This window comes from Alosa pseudoharengus, unplaced genomic scaffold, assembly GCF_046254945.1.
Source record: "Alosa pseudoharengus isolate Yale_2024_CS ecotype anadromous, Long Island Sound unplaced genomic scaffold, YU_APseudo_1.1 YU_APseudo_1.1_scf_12, whole genome shotgun sequence".
In the NCBI taxonomy this organism is placed as follows: Eukaryota; Metazoa; Chordata; class Actinopteri; order Clupeiformes; family Clupeidae; genus Alosa; species Alosa pseudoharengus.
The window spans coordinates 18,696,448-18,719,682 of record NW_027468587.1 but is presented as its reverse complement, the minus strand read 5'-3'; positions in this window follow the sequence as shown (position 1 = coordinate 18,719,682).

The following is a 23,235-nucleotide window of genomic DNA, read 5'->3' as shown; positions in this document are numbered from 1 at the left end:
TGGCGATAAGTAGTCGTTTGTCCACTAGATGGCGCATCATTGCAGTGAGACGTAATTTTGTTGGAAGTTAAAAGTGGGTTGGAAAAACAATGGACGCTTCCTACAAGGACTGTAGTTTACCGCAGAGAACGTCTAATAAGGATAGGAAGATGTTCACATGAAATGTAATTCCCATTTCTTCTTGAAGCCGAAATAAATCTGAGAATGTTTATCGGACATGCTTGGTTTTTACTGCAGGTACGTTAATCTTATAATATCAATAAGGACCTAGGTACAATAATGTTACCGTTAGCGTTGGTTGAGTGATGGAGGCCAATTTAATTGCATTTGTAGAAAACTATAAATGCGGTTATACCAAGCAAATTGATAGCAGCACTGTTGTTGCACGTGCTACAAAAATCATTCTGTGCAATGGAAGATTTACCAACGTTACACCAGTCTGATACAGTTTTGCCTATACATGCGTGAGACTGAGACGCCTGTTTATTTGTTTGAAGTGCGTGCAGGGTGTGAGAGGGGAATCGATGTGCTTTGATTCCAGCTTGGTAGTTGTAGTCTGTGAGATTAAAAAGCACGTGTGTGTGAAGTATCCAAACAATGACACCTTCATTTCATTATGGCTGCTTTAGCAACACACCTTAAGCTGTGTAGTGGGTCCCATTTAGAAGTGGCTACTTCATTCGCGCTTTCCTCATGGAGCTGCGTGAATTTTATTACAACTTTTCGCACAATATGGCAGTTTAAGTCCGCTTGATACTGTAAGGCGTAAGCCATTGGTTTCCAAAGGAGATTTTATTTGTGTCGCCAGCATACCCTATTGACAATTTATGTTGTAAATAGGCCTATCTTATAGGCCTAGCTGTAGCTTAGGGAAGCTAACAGCTTTCTATTAGGATCTAGTTTGTTAGTTACAGTTTTGTCATAACTCCCTGAGGCATTTTTGCATTTAGGCTAGAATAGCCAGAGCGTGGATATCTCAATCGGAAAATTAAACAATATCGGGCGCCTATGGACTAGGGTGGGTGAACCCAGCCTGATTTGCCAGCTATTTTTTTTTTGATTTCTTAAAAGATTGCGCTTGGTCTGGTGAAAGCCAGACAAGCCATGGACCTCAGTTACACAATGCAAGGGAACATGAATCAGCCTATATTTGCACGAACAACAACGGACAACAGCTCTTCAACTTTGGACCGTTAAAATGTGTATGAACAGTCTAGCGACGCATTTCATCAAGGCCCATTTGGACATGTCATGTTATTTGCACCACTGGTTAGATGTAAAACAGCATTTCGTTTCAGACTACTGTTACTTAATTTGTGCATTGTCAATTTAATAGTAGGCTATCACTAAAGATGACTAAAATCTTATGCAGAAGAAGAAACATTCACAAAAAATCCATCTATCCAAAAATGACCTTTGTTTTTGATAGCTGTTGAAAACGGCATGGAACTGACAGAGATGTTTTTGTTTATAAATAAATAAATAACATTAGGCCTATGCTGATACCTTTTGCTTTTCCCAAATACAATGTAGCCTACAGGTGTAAGTGACCTTTCATCAATCCAGTTGCAATGGATGAACTGTGATGAACTGCCCTTGTGATTGTTTAGAGATTTTAAAGGTTTTATAACAATGCTACAACTTCTTTGGCTATTCTACAATCTATTCACCTTTTCAGCGCCAGTAGGCTACTTTCTGTACAGCCGCGCGCACACACACACACACACACACACAGGCATGCCAAACAAGCATACACAAAAGTTTCAAGAGTGGGGGATGGAGTAAAAGATGGAGACAAATTGATTAGTGTGATTTATTTTCGCGGAAAGGATGTACAGGACTGAGCGGCGGTCATATTTTGTACCGCTATGCGGTACATCTAGTTTTCACAGTAATGACCGGCGTTCTATACATTATCCCGCTTATTATACGGCTACTTGCCAAAACGAAATAATAAACTCCCCACGATATCACTTTAGCCTACATAACCTAGCCTATTTGTTACCGTTCATCGTGGCATTTGCTGAGAAACAAATAGTTCGCAACAACACACACTGCTGAACTTGAATCAAACATTCTTTAGAACACAGCTGATCAACCGTCTGCTTTTACGTTTGAATGAAGTTCCAGTCCTTGCGTAGTGATATGAAAGACGTATCAGAAGCACAAAACCCGTTGCCATTGACAGCGGTAATTATATGTTTGCAGCGGTAATTACATGAATTTATTTATCGCTAGAACTTTGGGAAATCCCATTCAAGTCAATGGAGCGTTCTACTAGCATTGTGAAGAGCCGTATAATAAAATTAAATAGCCTAGGCGCGAGTGGCGCTTTTGCGCAGTATATGCGCACAGTAGGCCTAGGCTTTACCTTGACACACGCACACAACAGTTTCAACAATTTCACAAATAATCACTGGAACCGAAACATAGGCTACCTGTCAACTTTTTCCAGGTTTATCACGTATTTGAACTTTTTTTCCTAGGAGCTGCAGGGCCGTCGCGAACTTGACAGGTGCGAGGCCCTTTTCACTTACGTGCATGAAATCATGCGATAGCCTCATCATGCCTCTCTTAGAGCCAGGCATAGTGAGCTGGCCCTCGGAAGAAAAAGTTTGGGGACCACTGGGCTATACAATTCCCCCTCTTAGACAAGCTGGTGTAGCCTATTAGCCTGCTATTAAAATGCACCGACAGGTAGGCCTAGGCTACGTAGCCTAAACTTTGTGAACTCTATGAACATTTGAACGAGTGAATAAAAAAATAGAAATAATTATCCCAGAAAGTCCCATAAATATGACTTAAATAGAAGTTAGTTAGTTATTAACAGGGATGGATTAATGCACAGGCCTACCAGGCCCAGGGACCCAAGAGGTCATGGGGCCCTGATGCTCAAGCCTTTGCATGGAATCATTGCCTCAATATCAACAAATCAGGATGTAGACTATGAATCTGATTGAATTTAGTATTGGCCCTCCCCAAAATGCACCAGAATACAGGAAATCACATCAAACAAATTAAAAATGTTCTGACCCCCAATTTTGTTTTATTACAGACACTCGTCACTTGTCCTGATAGATAGAAGTCTGGAAAACAAAGATCTTTGTCCCCTTTTGTCCTACATATCAAGACAGCACTCTTTTTAGCATTATCCAGCACATCAAATTTCACCCCATATTCAGAGCACAAAGCTGCTGAAAGCGAGCACTGCTGGAAGAGAGAACGGCCAGATCATCAGCATAAATGAAATGATTTACAATCATATAACCAGTTTTGGAGCCTGTCAGTTGGTTGGATACCTCATCCATGTACAAGCTGAAGGGTGCTGGTGAGAGTAGCTCCCCCTGTTGTACCCCATTACTTACACCAAAGTAGGGAGAGACTGAATTACCCCATTTAAGCCAGGCTGTATTCCCAATAAGCCAGGATTCTTATAATGCTGTCATGGGCACCCCTTTGGCTCATTTTTTTTTAATATCTTGTGGTGATTGACTCTGTCAAAGGCCTTAGAGGTGTCAGTAAATCCAATTGGCACAGATTAGTTCTGCCTTATGCACACCTGTTGCCTCCTTCAAAGCATGTGACAGGGCCATTCCAGTTGTCCAACTAAATGGACACAGACAGAGGCAGTAGCATAAAAAAATGATGTATTTATTATTTATTTTCTTTGTTTAAAACCACTGGGTAGCAGGGGTTACCGTGAACCTAATATAAACTAATATTTCTGGGGCCTAGACCATTATGGCCTAGGAGTATCAGTCTACCATGTGAATGTACATGTTAACTTGTTGCTAACATATGATCTCACATATGAGATAACATATGATCTTCAGGACTAGGGCACATTACTACACCTTGCAAATACAGCAGCAGGCCACGACAAACACAGTGTGTCTGGCGCGCAACATAAATATAAATAAATAAATAAACAGTTGAGCAAGGGTACATCAGAGAAGGACACTCGGTTGCTACTAGATTAACACTAATTGGTACAAAAACCCTAATAAAACATCGGTCAAGCTGTGGTATCAACAGCCAGCTGTGATCTTGGTCTTTTCCACACTATGAGCTGGCCCAGGAAAACAGGAGTGGAGGTGAGAAATGCGTCAGGTCGGCTTTCCATGTTGCTTTGACCACGAGGGAAACAGGCGGAAGAGGAGAGACTCAGAGCTCAAGGTCGCAGCGAGAGAGAGTCCACGAAAACTGAATTTACTGTTATAGTCCCTTGTTTAGACCAAAGAAAGAATCCATGAAAACATAAGAAAAATTATCACAAAGGGCTCTATCTTATACCCGGCAAATTGTGGCGTGACATCTTCCTGTCTTACACCCAAGCGTGACATCTTCCTGTCTTACAGCCAACGAAGTGATGGTTTTTCCAAAAGGTAGTGCAGCTGAAACAGACCATTGTTGGGGTGTCTGGGTCCTTGATGACTCTCAGTTCTTTTTTCCTACACCGGTTCTCATAAATGTCCTGTATACAGGGAAGCTCACAGCCACAGATCTTCTAGGTTTTATTGTCATTTTACCTAAAAATACAACAAAATTTGCTGTGCTGTGTGAATACAACACACACACCCACACATATTGTCCTAGCATCCAGTCAAGGTATCAGTATAAAATATCAGCAGCATTAAAACATAAGTCCCATTATTGCCCAAAATGTCCCATTATTGAACACTAACATTTGATTTTGTTCAGTTCACTGATAGCCCTTGCAAAGAAATTGTTTTTCAGTCTGGATGTGCGCATATTCACTGCTTTGCTTTGTATCACCTCCCAGAGGGTAACAAAGAGAACAGGGAATGACAAGGATGGGATGCATCGTCCACAGAGCGCAGTGGAAGACCAGTTATTTTTTCAGATGTTTTTATGATCTTTTGGAGTCTTTTGCGATCTGCCTCAATGCAGTTTGCATACCAGGCTGTCAGACAGTATGTTAGGACACTTTCTATGCAGCATTGGAAGAAGGATCTGAGCAGCTCTAGTCAGACAGGTGGTTCTTCTTCAGTGTCCTTTTTGACAAGGGCAGAGGTGTTAATTATCCATATGAGGTCATCACTAATGTAAGTCCCTAGAAACTTGAAGTAGCCAACCCTTTCCACCTCCTCTTCCCTGATGGCAAGAGGAGTGTGGTCCTCACGGTGTCTCCTAAAATCAATAAGGAGTTATTTTGTCTTTTTGGTGTTGAGTGTGAGGGTATTGTCCATGCACCAGTCATTCAGCCTGTTAATTTCCTCACGGTGAGTTTCATTGCTGTTTGAAATCAGACCCACCACTGTTGTGTCATCTGCCAATTATTGTGTTTGTTGAGTATGTGGAAATACAGTCAAAATGTACAATGAATAGAGCATTGGACACAGCCCTGCAGTGCCCCAGTACTGATGATAAGACTGGGAGAGAGCCGTGTACCAAGTCTGAGTGCCTGTGGACGGTTGGAAAGAAAGTCTTTAATCCACATACATAGAAACTATTAAAACCCAAGCCAAGCAGGTTGTTGACCAGTCTGCCGGGGATGATGATGTTAAATGCCGAGCTGTAGTCGATAAAAGGCATTCTCACATAAGTCCCCTTCTTGTCAAGGTGTGTGAGTGCTATGTGGAGGGCAGTATAGCATCCTCTGTGGGTTGGTGTGCTCTGTAGTCGTATTGGGTCTGGTCAAAGTTGACAGGAAGACTGGATTTAATGTGTGCCAATTTTTCAAAACATTTCATGATAATGGGAGTAAGTGCTACTGGTCTGTAATCATTTAAACAGATGATGTTACTGTTTGGGCACTGAAATAATTTTGGCAGACTTGAGACATTCACAGAGCTGAAGAACCTCCTTAGATCATGTGTCAGCAGCATCCAGTGAGGTTGTTGCGCCATTTCCACTCCCTGTCGTTTCAAAGTGTGCAAAGAAGTGGTTGAGCTCCTCTGCAAGGTGTGTATCATTGCCTGGCGGTATTTGCTGATTTCCCTTGTAGTTTGTGATGTGCTGGATGCCTTGCCACATAAGTGCCAGTTCTTTGTTGCAAAAGTGACCCTCGATCTTTTTCCTGTACACGTACTTGGCCTGCTTGATGCCCTTCTACAGGTTGTGTTTGGCCCGATTGTCCCCCACCCTGAAAGCTGCATTCCGCTCCTGCACCTCCTTGCTCACCCAGGGTTTCCTGTTTGGGAAAACTCAGATGCAACTTTTGTTGTAATGTTTTCAATGCAGGTCCTGATGTAGCAGTGGACGGTGGTGGTATAGGTATTTAGCTCACAGGTAGCTGACAGGTGCTGTCAGTTGTGCCTCTGTAGAAGGGATGGAGGATGCTGGGACATATGCAGAATTTTTCAACTCTCCTTAGGTGGAAGAGGTAGTGTTGTGACTTTCTCATAACTTCTTTGGTGCACGGTCCCATGCGAGGTCTTCTGTTATGTTGATGTCCAAGAACCTAATGGCCTGCTGTTTCCACAGCAGCACTTTTGATTGTAATCAAGGCCAAATCTGCCTCCAGTTGGCAACTACAATTGTCAAATGTCATTCTTTTGCCCATCCACATTCTGGTGAAAAATATAATATCAAAGGTACCATTACTTGTAATAGTAAAAATTTAATCTTCTACATCAGTGTTTCTTAACTGGTCTGGCATTGGGACCCTCACTTTCCCATGGTCAATAAGTCGTGACCCATTGGAACATGCTGATGTTAAACACATTTTCAGCTCCTAAACAAAGTCCTCAACAACGCAAAGTCCTCAACTCCTGTGTCGCCTTTCAAACTACTCAACAGGTTTGTTTTTGACAGTAGGGTACTTTGTTTCCATGTGCCATTTTAGTTTTGATGGTTTCATGCTCTCATGTGCCAGTAATTCACTGCACACCACTGTGGTTTCTGTTCCTTTTTGTCTTCGACACAAGTGAAGGCATTGTTCAAGTATTCAGGGTCGTTTTGCCATATTTTGTCACACTAAAATTATGTCTAACATGACCCGTCACATAAACATTGTCTATGCCATATGAATAAAGTCTATCAAAGGAAAGGTCTGACATAAGAGCTGATAGGGTAGCATTTTAATTTATTTTTTTTACCACAAGCCCCACGACCCACTCAGAAAGGTTCCGCGACCCACACAGAAGACTCTCAAGACTCTCAAAAAGTAGTGCGGCATAAAGACGTATATTGCATGAATTGTGCAATATACGTTTATAAACAGGGGCGTATCAAGCTTTTTAAAAGTGTGGGGGTTGTGGGATAGGAAAATGAAACAATCTTGCCAAATTATAAATAACTTCCTACAGGGATGTTGTAAGTATTTTCTGAGAGGGGTGCGGACTATATTGGTGTCCGGCAGTTTCTACCCCGAAAAAAATTGAAATTCTGATTGCTAAACACACCATTTTAATGCAGTTTGGGAGGGACAGAAGAAGCAGCGCCCCTCATATGTGTGGCTCATGTGACATGTAGGCCTACATGATCTACCTATCACTTCACTATTTGACACTACCCTACATGGAGACATATAATGTTATAAATCAAGAAATAATTTCAGAAATTATGTTTTGTGCATATGGGTTAGCAGGCTACAATAAATTGCCCTAACAGACAGCAGCCTAATTTCGAGGTATCACTAATACCTAAATAAATATAATATTAAAGAATACAGAACTGTAAGCTCAAATTCAAAAACCTTTGAAGTCTACCCAAATATATGCAAAGGGAATATAAATAAATTGTGTTGCATATAGCCAGCTTAATTAATGTCAATTTAAAGACTAGATGTACCGCATAGCGGTACAAAATATGACCGCCGCTCAGTCCTGTACATCCGTTCCGCGAAAATAAAGCACACTTCAATTTGTCTCCATATTTTACTCCATCCCCCACTCTTGAAACTTTTGTGTATGCTTGTTTGGCATGCCTGAGTGTGTGTGTGCGGCTGCACAGAAAGTAGCCTACTGGTGCTGAAAAGGTGAATAGATTGTAGAATAGCCAAAGAAGATGTAGCATTGTTATAAAACCTTTAAAATCTCTAAACAATCACAAGTAGGGCAGTTCATCACAGTTCATCCATTGCAACTGGATTGATGAAAGGTCACTTACACCTGTAGGCTACATTGTATTTGGGAAAAGCAAAAGGTATCAGCATAATGTTATTTATTTATTTATTTATTTATTTACTTACAAAAACATATCTCTCAGTTCCATGCCGTTTTCAACAGCTATCAAAAACAAAGGTCATTTTTGGATGGATGGATTTTTTTGTGAATGTTTCTTCTTCTACATAAGATTTTAGTCATCTTTCATCGTTCATGTAATACTTTATTGTCAATGCACAAATTAAGTAACAGTAGTCTGAAACGTTATTGTTAATGCACAAATTAAGTAACAGTAGTCTGAAACGAAATGCTGTTTTACTAGTGGTGCAAATAACTGACATGTCCAAATGGGCCTTGATGAAATGCGTCGCTAGACTGTTCATACACATTTTAACGGGCCAAAGTTGAAGAGCTGTTGTCCGTTATTGTTCGTGCAAATATAGGCTGATTCATGTTCCCTTGCATTGTGTAACTGAGGTCCATGGCTAGTCTGGCTTTCACCAGACCAAGCTCAATCTTTTAAGAAATCAAAAAATAAATAGCGGGCAGATCAGGCTGGGTTCACCAAGCGAGCCTAGTCCATAGGCACCCGATATTGTTCACGCTCTTGCTATTCTAAATGCAAAAATGCATCAGGGAGTTATGACAAAACTGTAACTAACAAACTAGATCCTAATAGAAAGCTGTTAGCTTCCTTAAGCTACAGGTAGGCTTATAAGGTAGGCCTATTTACAACATAAATTGTCAATAAGCTATGCTGGCGACACAAATAAAATCTCCTTTGGAAACCAATGGCTTACGCCTTACAGTATCAAGCGGACTTAAATTGCCATATCGTGGCGAAAAGTTGTAATAAAATTCACGCAGCTCCATGAGTCAAGGAAAGCGCGAATGAAGTAGCCACCTCTAAATGGGACCCACTACACAGTAGCTTATGGTGTGTTGCTAAAGCAGCCATAATGAAATGAAGGTGTCATTGTTTGGATACTTCACACACACGTGCTTTTTAATTTCACAGACTACAACTACCAAGCTGGAATCAAAGCACATCGATTCCCCTCTCACACCCTGCACGCACTTCAAACAAAATAAACAGGCGTCTCAGTCTCACGCATGTATAGGCAAAACTGTATCAGACCGGTGTAACGTTGGTAAATCTTCCATTGCACAGAATGATTTTTGTAGCACGTGCAACAAATGACAGTCGAAAGATACAATTACAGTGCTGCTATCAATTTGCTTGGTATAACCGCATTTATAGTTTTCTACAAATGCAATCAATCAAATTGGCCTCCATCACTCAACCAACGCTAACGGTACCATTGCCTAGGTCCTTATTGATATTATAAGATTAACGTACCTGCAGTAAAAACCAAGCATGTCCGATAAACATCCTCAGATTTATTTCGGCTTCAAGAAGAAATGGGAATTACATTTCATGTGAACATCATCCTATCCTTATTAGACGTTCTCTGCGGTAAACTATAGTCCTTGTAGGAAGCGGCCATTGTTATTCCAACCCACGTTTAACTTCCAACAAAATTACGTCTCACTGCAACGATGCGCCATCTAGTGGACAAACGACTACTTATCGCCAATACTGGAAATGCAGCCATGATGATGATGATGATGAATATTTATTTTGGCTTTCTTTTAATCCTACTGAATTTGTAATTATGTATCGGCCGTTCTAATACCGATAGTATGTGGGTGCCTGTGTGTGTGTGCATGTGTATATGTGTGCACCGCCATCTACAGGCCAATGAGTGTACAGTCACTAAATGTACACATAATCTATTTTTTTAAAGACCCCCCCATGGATGAAATTCTACGAAACTTGGCATACCCCCAGAGAATGCCAGGTCAATCATACACATAAAATTTGGTGCAGTTCTGAACATCTTAACTGAAGATAGGGACGATTAAAGCAGAATAATATTGCATTTTCATTTTTTACCGGGGGGGTGCAAATCACAAATGAGTGATTATGGGCCAGATTGATGTGGGCCCTTGAGACCAACATACCATAAAAGATTCTTCATCCTCGGTGCCACGGTTCAGGTAGTTATTTAGGAAAAACGGCTTTTTTTGCGGTTCGGGGGGCCCAGCACGGGGGGGGAGTGGACCCCGGGGACGAAACGAAATTTTTCCGTAAAAGTCTAGTGGGGCTACATACCCACCAAATTTCATGTGCCCCGGTGGTTCGGTGCCCCGGGTATCGTTGACCAAAAATTCAGGAAGTAGATGACGGGGAAAAAAAAAAAAAAAAAAAAAAAAAAAAAAAAAAAAAAAACTTTGACAATCCCTATATGACCGCTTCGCTAGCTTCGCTAGCGGCGGTCATAATTATGATTAGCAGTTTCTATGCTTTTTCCATTAATAGTTACAGGAAGCCACGTTGTTGTTTAAACTCTTGTTGCTTCTAGCCCACGTTACCTAGTTTCACTTGCTGCAGGGACACACATTGCATGAGCGCTCATAAGCGTTTTATATGAGTTCTACATGCTGGAAATCTTAGTTCTCAGATGTAGAACTCAAATGTGTCTTGACGCCTCCGTTTGTAAGATCAAAACTAGACTGCATTTCCGGCGGGAACTGCGAAAGTGTGCTTGCCCTGGTCCGGTCAGCAACGTGAGCGGACAGTGGCATACGCTATGCTGAACCTGGCTTGATCCAGGCATTGTAACAGTGCCTTTCAATGTTGGAGCAGTGGCAATATCTCAAAAGCTCTAGGAGAGGGCTATTCAACTATTGGCTTGCGGGTTGAATGCGATTCGTTGGATTTTACCTTTGGCCTGCCTTCGAATTTAGTTTCTATGACTGAGATCAAATCAATAAAATAAAATGACAGCAGTGATTGGCTGCAAAAAATAAATAATGTCGCGCGTCTTGCGCCTCTCAAACTGGGCTATCAGGTAACCTACAGAGGAATTGAAATTATGAAATATGACCAAGGCATTAAAAAGCTGCTTGTTTGTCAGGATACTTTTTCACTGATTTATTTAAAAAAAATATGAGCTATGAGTGTGAATGTTATATATTCCATCCCAAAATTATGTTTTACTGGTTTATTTGACAAAAAATCTATATAGATTGGCTCTATAAAGACCGTATGTCTGTTTGGGATTGTTTTGTGAGCCTGGGGTTGTTTTGAGAGCCTATTGATGTAGCCTATCTCAGAATAAAGGAATACTTCATATTACTCTAAACCACCGTCTGTAAATCAACTGTATACTACTGTCTACATTGCACTATATTTCTTGACCTGTCTCTGTATGTTTCATCACCTTTCTGTACTTTACCTCACATTGCAACACAGCTCAGATCTTTGGTTGCTATGAAGGCCAATCGTTCTAAATGGATGGTTGCTATGGCCAAAGGCCAGTTCTATCTCTGCCGTTGTCAAGTGGGCATATCGTAGAATTCTGATTAACCTTATCTTATTTAAAACATCTCTATTTTACTTAGCCCACTTCCATACAGTGGGTCCCATCAAGAAGTGGCCACTTCATTCACGCTTACCGTGATTCACACAGCAGCATTATTAAACTAGACTGCATTTCCGGCGGGAACTGCGAAAGTGTGCTTGCCCTGGTCCGGTCACCAACGTGAGCAGACAGTGACATACGCTATGCTGAACCTGGCTTGATCCAAGCATTCTAACAGTGCCTTTCAGTGTTGGAGCAGTGGCAATACCTCAAAAGCTCTATTCAACTATTGCCTTGCGGGGTGAATGCGGTTCGTTGGATTTTACCTGTGGCCTGCCTTCGAATTTAGCTTCTATGACTAAAATCAAATCAATAAAATAAAACAACAGCAGTGATTGGCTGCAAAAATAAATAATGTCACGCGTCTTGCACCTCTCAAACTGGGCTATCAGGTAACCTAGAGAAAAATGTGAAATTATGAAATATGACTAAGGCATTAAAATGCTGCTTGTTTGTCAGGATACTTTTTCACTGATTTATTTTACAAATATGAGCTATGAGTGTGAATGTTATATATTCCATCCCCTTATTCTGTTTTACTGGTTTATTTGACAAATAATCTATATGGATTTTCTCTATAAAGACCTTATGTCTGTTTGGGATTGTTTTAAGAGCCTATTGATGTATCTCAGAATAAAGGAATGTCCACAACATTAGTGATGGGTTTTTTTTTTGTGTGTGAATGTATTTTACTTAACTCATTGAATGTAGCTGGATACTCATGAACGCATGTCTCTAATAGCCACAATAGGAGTAATTTTAGCAACAGCGTATTTTGTGTGGCCCATAACGACCCAGTGGATCATGAAAATGTGCCAAAATTCACATTCCTTGCTTGTTGTTGATACATTAATCCTATTCAGATTGCCACTTATCTGAGATGTAAGAGTTCAGTATAGGTTTAAGGTCTGGGGCAGGGATTTGACATTCTGTGACTTCTTCATTGAGGGCTTGCTTAGCAGCACTGTCCGCTTTCTCATTTCCCCTCAGACCAACATGGCCTGGGACCCAGCAAAAAACTACACTCAAGTTCTGGTTCTTTAGACGTTTTAGTTGATCAAGCTCAGCTTTGGTTGTACTTTTTGCGTGACATTAAAGCCTACTGGAAAGATTTTTAATTGCAATTTAATTGAATGCAATTTACTTTTACGATTAAATAAAATTAATTTATCCCTCTCACCCATAGTTTTCTATTTACTTACAAATGTACATACAGTAGGCCTACTGTAATTACATTTATACAGTTATTCTACTGATCTTTATACTATTCATCCTGCACATAAACTTATTCTTACTACTCTTATAATGTTGTTTCTGCACTACAATGACACTGTTTCCACACTGCACATAGCTGTATGTTATGTACATATATGTTATATTTGTCATATTGAATATCTATATTTATTCTGTTTTATTATATTCTGTTAATACACTGCATATATCTATATTATTATTTCTACTATTATAATGTTACTACTACATACATTATTCTACTTATTGTATGAGATAACTGCTAATACACTGCACATATTTATATTTAATTCATATTACTCTAAACCACCTTCTGTAAATCAACTGTATACTACTGTCTACATTGCACTATATTACTTGACCTGTCTCTGTATATTTCATCACCTTTCTATACTTTGCATCACATTGTATGCATACTGTAGCTACATGAATCACAGCTAAGATCCTTGGTTGCTATGAAGGCCAGTCGTTCTAAATGGATGGTTATGGCCAAAGGCCAGTTATCTCTGCCGTTGTCAAGCGGGCATATCCTAACTTTATCTTATTTTAAACATCTCTATTTTACTTAGCCTACTTCCATACAGTGACTCCTATTAAGAAGTGGCCACTTCATTCGCGCTTACCGTGATTCACGCAGCAACATTATTAAATGAATCTGTCACCATATGCCTATGCCAACGTTTGCAAAGAGGAGAATCTTTTAATTTGATTCACAATGAAATGTTACATTTAATGTACATGTAAACAATAAGTAGGCTAGTTTTGGTTGTTGTTGGTGGTGTTACTGCATCCCTTAGTTATGCCTACAATGCAAAATTGTTCCCTCGTGGCCCCAGCTGTGGCGCAACTGGCTGGGGCACCTGCACCGTACGCCGGCGACCTGGGTTTGATTCCCGCCCCGTGGTCCTTTCCGGATCCCACCCCTGCTCTCTCTCCCATTCACTATCATTAAAGGCATAAAAATTGTTCCCTCGTGATTGTTAGACGCATTTCAAAACATCGCGACGTGAAATGCCACCACAAAACATTGTTTGTGAATCGGTCTTATTAGGAGTCCTCGATTAAGCTGTCACAGACTCAGGCGCTACTTTTAGGGCTAAAATGCTTCCTGAATTACTCTTAGTAAAAGGAGTCCTAAAGTTACGAGTGACGAAGTTACGAGTACAAGCATCTCATATCAAATGACCATGGCATTACGCTAAGCAACATAAATCTCATAACGTTACAGCAACATCTCCTCCCTATGACCTAGCTAGCTAGCTTCTAGCCACACAAGAAATGAATGATGTTAAAATCTCCGCTTAGCATTCTAATAACAGAAGGGGCACATTTATGTTGACCACTACAACATGACTCATTATGTCTGTAACGTTAACTGTATAAAACACTTACTTTCATAAAGGACGCACACCATCCAGCACATGGAAACCGATATTTTAGGTTCTTGGCCATTTGACAATAAAATGAAGGGCTTTCCTGAAAGAGTACACCTGAAAACTTGGTGAAATTCTGGGGCAATTAGACATTTGTAGAGAAGAACACTAATGGATGAAATATAAATAAGATAGACTTAATGATGAAGGAAAAATAGTAAACAAAGAAGTTCCCCTAAATGTCAGAGTGGCTCAGCATTCTGATTCTTGGCAACTAATGACTGTGTATGTTGATTGCATGATGTCATTCAGGTGCTGTTCAATTGTGTGAATCTTCAATAACCAATAGCATTCGACCATGAGCCTAAAGTTCTACCAGGGATTTGAACTCTCAACCTAACAAACACCAGCACTTGGCATTATCCCACTGAGCCACTGCCAATCCTAAATAATGGGCAGTCACATTCACATGGTGAAAATGTGTGTTGGTAAACACACAAGAAAAACTCCAAGCATACATTTGACAATAAAATGAAGGGCTTTCCTGAAAGAGTACACCTGAAAACTTGTTGAAATTCTGGGGCAATTAGACATTTGTAGAGAAGAACACTAATGGATGAAATATAAATATGATAGACTTAATGATGAAGGAAAAATAGTAAACAAAGAAGTTCCCCTAAATGTCAGAGTGTCTCGGCATTCTGATTCTTGGCAACTAATGACTGTGTATGTTGATTGGCTGATGTCATTCAGGTGCTGTTCAATGGTGTGAATCTTCAATGACCAATAGTATTCAATCTAGAGCCTAAAGCACTACCGGGGATTTGAACTCTCAACCTAACAAACACCAGCACTAGGCATTATCCCACTGAGCCACTGACAATCCTACATATTTCGCAGTCACATTCACATGGTGAAAATGTGTGTTGGCAAACACGCAACATCAAGAAAATTCCTAGTATACATTTGACAATAGAATTGACCTGTCGCTAAGCCACGCCCCCCATTGTTACCGTGTGAAAACTCGGACAAACAAACCAGACTTGATTAGAAATACATTGTGGACAATGGCAGCTGACAGTATATGAAAGCAGGCTTTGAGGACGTTTTGATCGATAAGAGGATTTACTTTCCTCCAAAAGCTATCAAAAGGGACTTAATTATGCTATGGAAGGGTGTATTCAAAACTTTAGAATACATACAAGGTGACAAGCAGTTGTGGCAAGTAGGGATGTAACGGTATGAAAATTTAACCTCACGGTTATAGTGACCAAAATTATCACGGTTTTCGGTATTATCACGGTAAGTGTGTTCAATATGTTCAGAAAGCACTGATAGGCCTACACAAGCTGAAATAGTTTCAACAAGTGTCCCGTTCATGTTTAATTGGGTATGTGCTTATAGCTTAACTTACCATAACATTATTTGGAGGTTGCTATTACTGTTATCTGGATCCAATGAGTGAGACCAGGCTTGGAATTTCACCATTCTGGGGGCAAGGCCACTTGGCCTTCAGTTGAGCATATTTGGTGGAGGGCACAAAGGCCACATGTTAGGGCACCAAGGCCAAAGTTAACTATACAGTAGTAGGCTATAAAAATGATCAAAGTTGTATAGCCTATTCACTGCAGTAGACCTGCATCACTGTATGAAACATTACAAAAACATGAAACATGACATATTACATAGAACTGCAAATGATCTGATCATCTAATATTTACAGATATCTAGGCTATATTTAACATTTATTTTATATTTGGCATGTTATGAAATCATGTATTGAACAATTTAAGCACAGTTCAGCTTTAAGAAACTCAAATAGCCTAGATGCATGCTTAGCATTTTCACAAACTCTTAGTCAGCTGTCCTCTGATTTACCGATATCTAGGTGATATTTGTAACATTTATTTTGTATTTGGCCCGTTATGAAATCATGTGGAACAATTTAAACACATTGTAAAACTTAAAGCCCAAATTTGGAGACATCCATGCATGTCGAAATTTACTGCAAATTCAAAACTGGATTACTCTGGAACGGCTAACTGTAAAGGTGACTGCTTTACATCTTTGTGTTCGGTAAGGTCTGCTGTTTATTCTGATATATGGTTTGTTATGTGTTAAACGAAAGGTTTGTGAAGTATTTCACCGAGAGGAATGGGTAGGGTGATGGACGCAAAACCTTCAGTAGAATTTATGATTAAATTGAATTATATTATTTACTTTTCTCGCGAACCGTTCACCATAGCAATTCGCGGCTAACATCGTTTAAAAGCTGAGAAAAAGCTCTTTCATGTGATACTGATGTCTGCGTGATAAGTAGGCTCGTTCGCGAGTAGTTCAACTGAGAAGAATGGGTGAATTTAGACGCACTTTCTTTCTTGCGCTGTCACTTTCTCCACTGCATAAAATACTAAATGAATTTGCGCTGTGAATATTTTGACAGGCCATAGGCTAAATAAAAATCGCTATTAGTAGGACGCAAAGCAGGATATTGAAAGAAGGGCACCAAGGCCACCGTGGCCTGTAAACCTCTGATTTTCAAAGGGACATCACGGCCAACGCAACGACGTGGCCGCCGTGAAATTCCTACCCTGAGAAATAAAACTTTAGGCTACTGTGCTCTTCTGATAACGTGAGTGGAATGGATTTAATGTGGACGCGAAGATAAAAAAGAAAAACGCAGAGCGGCTAAATGATACAGTGCAAGTTTTGCGGTGAAAATGTTCCGCCTTTTAAAATCAGTTGTAGCCTAATCAAAATAGCAGTTAAAACCATCAATTGGACAACAGAATCAGTAGGGTACCAATTTTGCTTCATTGTACCAGGCCTACTGTATGTCAAAAGCAGGCTCGGATGAAGCTGGGAAGGATTAAACACATGGTGTCAACACCGTGGTAATCAACCGTGATAATTATGATATTTCAAAAGAAAACGGTAATTGTTATCGTCAACATTTTTATCACGGTTTATCATTATACCGGTAATCGTTACATCCCTAGTGGCAAGTAGCCGTGCAAAAACCACTGACGTTAATGCTAGCTAGCTAGCTAGTGGAAGATACTAAGATATGTTAGGTTACGTTAATATTTGATGTAGTAAGAATATAGTAGTTGGTTAATGAGCATTCATCTTGGGATTTAACACGTAGACATACAGTTTATGATTTAACAGGGAACCTGTGCCCACGTTGTTGGCTTAGTAGCCTACATTACGTCGAGCTGTTGCAAACGCGAGAGACGTCCTGTAGGCTACTGCTGATGAAATTATACCCCGTTTTCTAGCCTCTCGGGGTACCAGCTATCAGAATTACACGTCCCCCATGCAAAACGTTTGACCATGGTTATCCGTCGGGGTTTTTTGAGTTAATAAATTCCATAAATAACCATTAATTTGTCATTTTATGCCTGCTCCCTGTTGTTTCCTATGGAGTTGTCCGAGCTGATGTCCGAGTCCCATTGAGGCTGGACTGTCATTGGCTCATCAGCGTTCTAAGGGTGGCGCTTAGCGACAGGTCAATTAAAGGTCCAGTATGTAGGAAATAATGGAAAATAAACTGTAACCATTCCAAAAATGATCACCATATGTTGTCAGAGAGTGAGGAAACACGATGAATTGAAGTAATGGCTTATTTGACAACATTACTCTAACCCGTGAAACCCCGTAAAACCCATGAAAAAAAATCAGTTACGGGGCGGAATCTCTTGGAATTTTTGTTTTGAACGATTAATTCTAGAATACCGTATTAATAATGGGCTAGCGCGTCCTCCTTTGGGTTGCCAAATTAGCAAAGGCCAACTGTCAACAGCTGTCAGTTGTAGTCATGAACGCCTACAAGAGGCAGGCAATTTTCCAAAATTAAAACAAGAAACAAATTAAGTGGACATCGGAGGAGCTTCCTGAGATGGTGACGTCTTCGTCAAACTAAGAATATCAAGTCTGACGCAGAGCTGGCCATATTTCTCCACAACAGGTAGCATTAGCCTATGCTAAACTTCATCTGCATCGCTAACTTCAGCTAAATATGTTACGTTGGTTAGAGAGGTATTTTTTGTTTTCACTGTTTCCGTAATGTGTAGCTGGGTCATGGTTGGAGAAACGTTAAAGCAGCTGCAGGTCAACTAACGTTAGCTAAGTCTTCATTACATCTGGCAACCCAGAAGAGGCTTGCGTCTGGTAGTCTTGAGAACGTTCACCAGTGTTTTGATTTTGGCCTACAGAACGTTCGTTAACAATCCTACAAATCGCACCTTTAAGGGCTTTATAAAAAAGAGTACAGATCTGAAAATGTGCACTGTTAATGGTATCCACCTAATGATGGTTGTATGGTTGTTATCCAAGAAAAAAAATTACTCATATAGGAATATAGGTGATATAGGATAAATGGGCTGAGTGGTCAAACTTTATTGGCCTATATCTCTGAAATGGAACAACATATCCAAATTATTTTGATAACTTTTGTGAGGCTTTGTCTAAACATTGTCTGTGAGAATTTTGGTGAAGATTTGATAATTTTTGAAGCCTGTGAAACTTTTTATGATGTTTGGCTTTTCTCTGAAATTGTGGCAAAAGTAAACATTATAAGAGCATAAGACCAGGGTAAAAAAGATGCATCTGAAAGTAGAGATTAATATGATGAAAGAATTTTGAGTCTTGGTCAATCTGGTAAGGAGAAATAAGCGTTTTTGACAAGAGCGCCACCTTTGGGTGCAGTACCCCAAATTTTGGGTTATGGGTAGTGGGGGGTACTGGTAACAATACTTGAAAATGTCAAGTTTCTAGGACTTACGGTTTATAGGAATATAGGTGATCTAGGAAAAAAGGCCTAAGTGGTCTAACTGTATTGGCCTATATCTCTGAAATGGAACAACATATCAAAATTCTGAGCAGTAACTTGGTTGGTGTAAATATTGTCTATGAGAATTGTGGTGAAGATTTGATTATTTCATAAGGAAGCAGCATGAGGAAATTTGTCGTTTTTCTGCCTTATTTTCTAACTACTTTTACGAGTCTGCAGTATCACCGAGTACCGCTGTTACAAGAGGGTCTGGCGTCCCTTTGTTATGACGCAACTTCCTGCGACGGTCATTCGTCGGAAAATGACTTAACCAAAGATTGTTAAGGCGGAGCAAGATACTTCATCAGGAGCCACTTCCGGGAACCCGGATCACACGAGGGGGGGCTCAAAATCCCCCTTTATGCAGAGCAGAGGCAGCGACTGCTCCATTGAAGTCTATAGGCATAGCTCAGAATTTTACCACATATGCTAAGGTCTTAGTTCTATAGAGTTAGGAATGTGAAATTCGGGCACGTTTTCATGATCCTCAAACCCTTGTGAACATTTCAGGTACATTTGTAGCATTTTTGAGCATTCCAGTCTGGAGAAAATCGACTTTATATCAGGTGTGCGCCGGTTATTTATGCCGCTGCTCTTGGCGGTTTGCAACGTACGCTCATCAATACGTCATCGACACGCCTCTTTATGCAGACAGGATTCGATCCCCATTTCGCGCCCATAGACATGAACTACGACGAAGTATCTTGCTCCGCCTTAACAATCTTTGACTTAACTCCCTCTCGCATCGGCCCGCACAGGAGTACGACATCGTCAAACTATGACCTCCGTAATTTCCCCCATTCATTCTCTATGGCGAGTCTTAACAATACACGTGAAATACTCTTTGTGTCCACTGGTGGTTGTTTTGTCGCTGTTTTGCGTTTGCCATCGAAAACGGAATGAAATGTAGGCCTACCTGCAAACAATGCTGACTGCATCAGTGCTCAAAGTATTCTAAAAGTTTATCAATTAATTGTTAGTAACTAACTAACTTCTATTTAAGTCATATTTCTGGGACTTTCTGGGATAATTATTTCTAGTTAAGAGTTCACACATTTTGAATATAATACTTGTGGGACTCCCTGCTAATACTTTTGGGAATGCTAAAGTCTTTTGGTATTTTATCCTAGCTTCGCAATGAAAACGAAAAGCAACTTACAGTATTAACTCTTACCCTCCTTGGTACTTATATCACCACAATCAATCACTCATTTTTTTCTATTTATATAATGCAAATTGCATTACAAATTACTGAACAATAAGCAACAATACAGCATAGAAAAGAAAACATGGCAGAGATAAAGTGACTAGTAATGTCCACACAGACTCCATAGATCTAAATAGGGGTCACAGGTGCCTTTGCCCACCTTAGACCAGCAGGCACATTACTAGAATAGACAAATCAGAAAACTTCTGATGATGGCAAAATTCTGTGTTTGTAGTGTATAGGGTATGTCTGTGATATTATATTGACATAGACAGTACATACTGCATACATATACTGCTTGACATTCCACTTTTGTCCAGCAGATGGAGCTGTTCTCCTGCTGCCCATGTTGCTGTTCTCTGTCAGCTGAGCTGTTCCTCTGTGTCTGTCAGGCTTGTGCAAAATTCCGAATTTTAGAATGGATCTCCATTCAATTCACGAATTGGAATTTGAATTGAATTGGCTCCGCCCCACAGGAAGTTGAATTTGAATTGGAATTGGAATGACAGGAAGTGGAATTAAATTCATGGCAATTCAATGTAATTCCACAGTCAAACAACAGGAAGAATGTGTTGAATATCACATGTATTCAGTTTTGGGAAAGTTACTTTGGATTGTAAAATTGAATAGCTATTCTTACTTAAAATGTTTAGTTAGTATAACTCAGTTTTTGTCTTTTGTTGATTATGTTGATTTTGCTTTTTGAGATAACTTGGCTAAAAGGAGTAATTTAAGTGAACATGATAATTTAAATCGAGTAAACTATACTTGAAAAGCTTAAGTTTTGCTACACTGTGAAGTTAGTTAGTTAGTTAACCTTACTTAACCTGTTAGTTAACTGTAGTTTAAAAAAAAAAAACATGCAAACCCATTGCCTTGAAATTACAGACTAATCTGGGATAGGAATTCCAAGTTGTGCAAACAAATGCTTACTTTGTGTAGTACACTTACACTAAGGAGAATTCCTATTTAACCTAACTTGGTCATTACAAGTAAAGTATATTGTGTAAACACAAGGTGTGCTAACTGATGTTACATTCTGCACTTCCAGAATGCCACTGCCCTGGCCCACATATTTGTAAAGATATCACGTATTAATCCTTACTGAAATTCAATCTTAAATTATAAGTGACAGTGACAAATATACAAATATATACTGTTGGTGTGTAATTTATGTGGATGACTATCCAAAACACTCTAATGCTGTGGGTAGAACTTCAGCAACATGTTACATTGGTATTTTGTTTTACTACACTCTGAAAGTACTGCACAATGAAGGGGAGACCTTACTATGTCCCACCAATATGTGGCACACACCTGGGTTTGTCCAGCGGTTCAGGGAACCCCCTAATCTTTGATGTCCACAGTGAGTCAGGACTTTGTTTTACCACTTCATTCAAAGGCCTGATTTTGGCATTTCAGTGTATCCATGATGTTGTGAAGGCATTGGGGTTGATATTAATATCCTGACCAGAGAGGAGAGTGCATGTAATGGACAGCCACTAACACCACCATGTCAAATAGCAACATAAGTTTGCAAGGAGAGCACCCATAAAAATCCTAATCAAGCTCACATTTAGCCTCAGTAACTTAGCAGAGACAGGGTACCTGTATGTATGGTTTCCAGCTACAGATCTGTGTCTGTCTATAACTGTCAGCACTAGTTCTACTCACAGGTTTGGTCTGTTTTGGATAGTCATTGATGGGGTGATGTATCAATATAAATCACATATCAATTACACGACAACACTATATATAGCCTTTAGTGTCACTGTCACTTTGTTATTGTAACTTAATATGTGATCCCTTAAACAATATGTAGGCGGGGTCTGTGGTATTCTGGAAATGCATTTTTCTCATATCAGTTAGCTGAACTGTGACATTAGTTTAGCACAACTTCATTAGCACAACTTCAATACACCTTTTGTGTTAAATAAACATACAGTATACTTTACTTGTAATTGTAATGACCAAGTTAGTTGAAATAGCAATTCTGTGTACTGTACTGTAAGTGCACTACACTAAGTGAGCATTTGTTTGCACAACTTGACATTACAGACCAATCTGGAATGGGAATTGCATAGAAAATCAGTTTGCATGCTTTTGTTAACAGGTTAACTAAGATTATAAACTAATTTTACAGTGTAGCACAAACTTCAGCAATTCAAGTATAGTTTACTTGACTGTTTACTTTTCTACCTCAAAATGAAGTAACACTCATTTTACGCAAGTAATCTCAACAAAAGACAAAACCTGAATTCTACTTACTATAACATTTTGTAAAACTATTATGTTTTACAGTGTGGAAATATCATTTGTTACTGTTTTAAGTTACAAGTTGTGTGTTTAATGCTATCATATCTGACATATACTGTGAGGGTTCATTGTAAAACACTACCCTTAAATTATATGAATTTCTTCGAATTTCATTGAATTTCAATTCTACTTCCTTTAATTCAAATTGGAATTGTAATTCTACATCCTGTTTTTGACCTTAATTCAAATTCAATTCAAATTCAAGAATTGAATTGGAATTTAGGAGTCATTCTCAATTCAATTCTGAATTGTGCACAAGCCTGGTGTCTGTATCTCTTGCTCTCTCTAGCTCTGCCACATTCTAATGGGTTTCATGCTTTACGCTTTAGGGTATGTCTGCGATATTGACAAAGAAGAACATAGTATATAGGCCATGTCACATGTGCAAGGAAAATTATATTGCTTTATATTACCCTCTCTAGTGGTACTCCGGGAGTCTCCGAGACATGTTTTCATCAAAATGAAATAATAACCTCAAATGATATCAAAACATATATAATAAAAAGTCCTTAACCAAACAATCACTGAAGTTAAATGTAAACTAGTTTTAGTCTTTCTTGAAAAAAAACAACAACAACAAAACACGCAAAACAGTACATAATGGCGGTACCTGGAGACCCAATTGTTTTCTGAGGTGGTACTAATTGTGAAAGGTTGGAGAACCACTGCTGGTAGATCCTTCCTGTTTTTCTTTTAT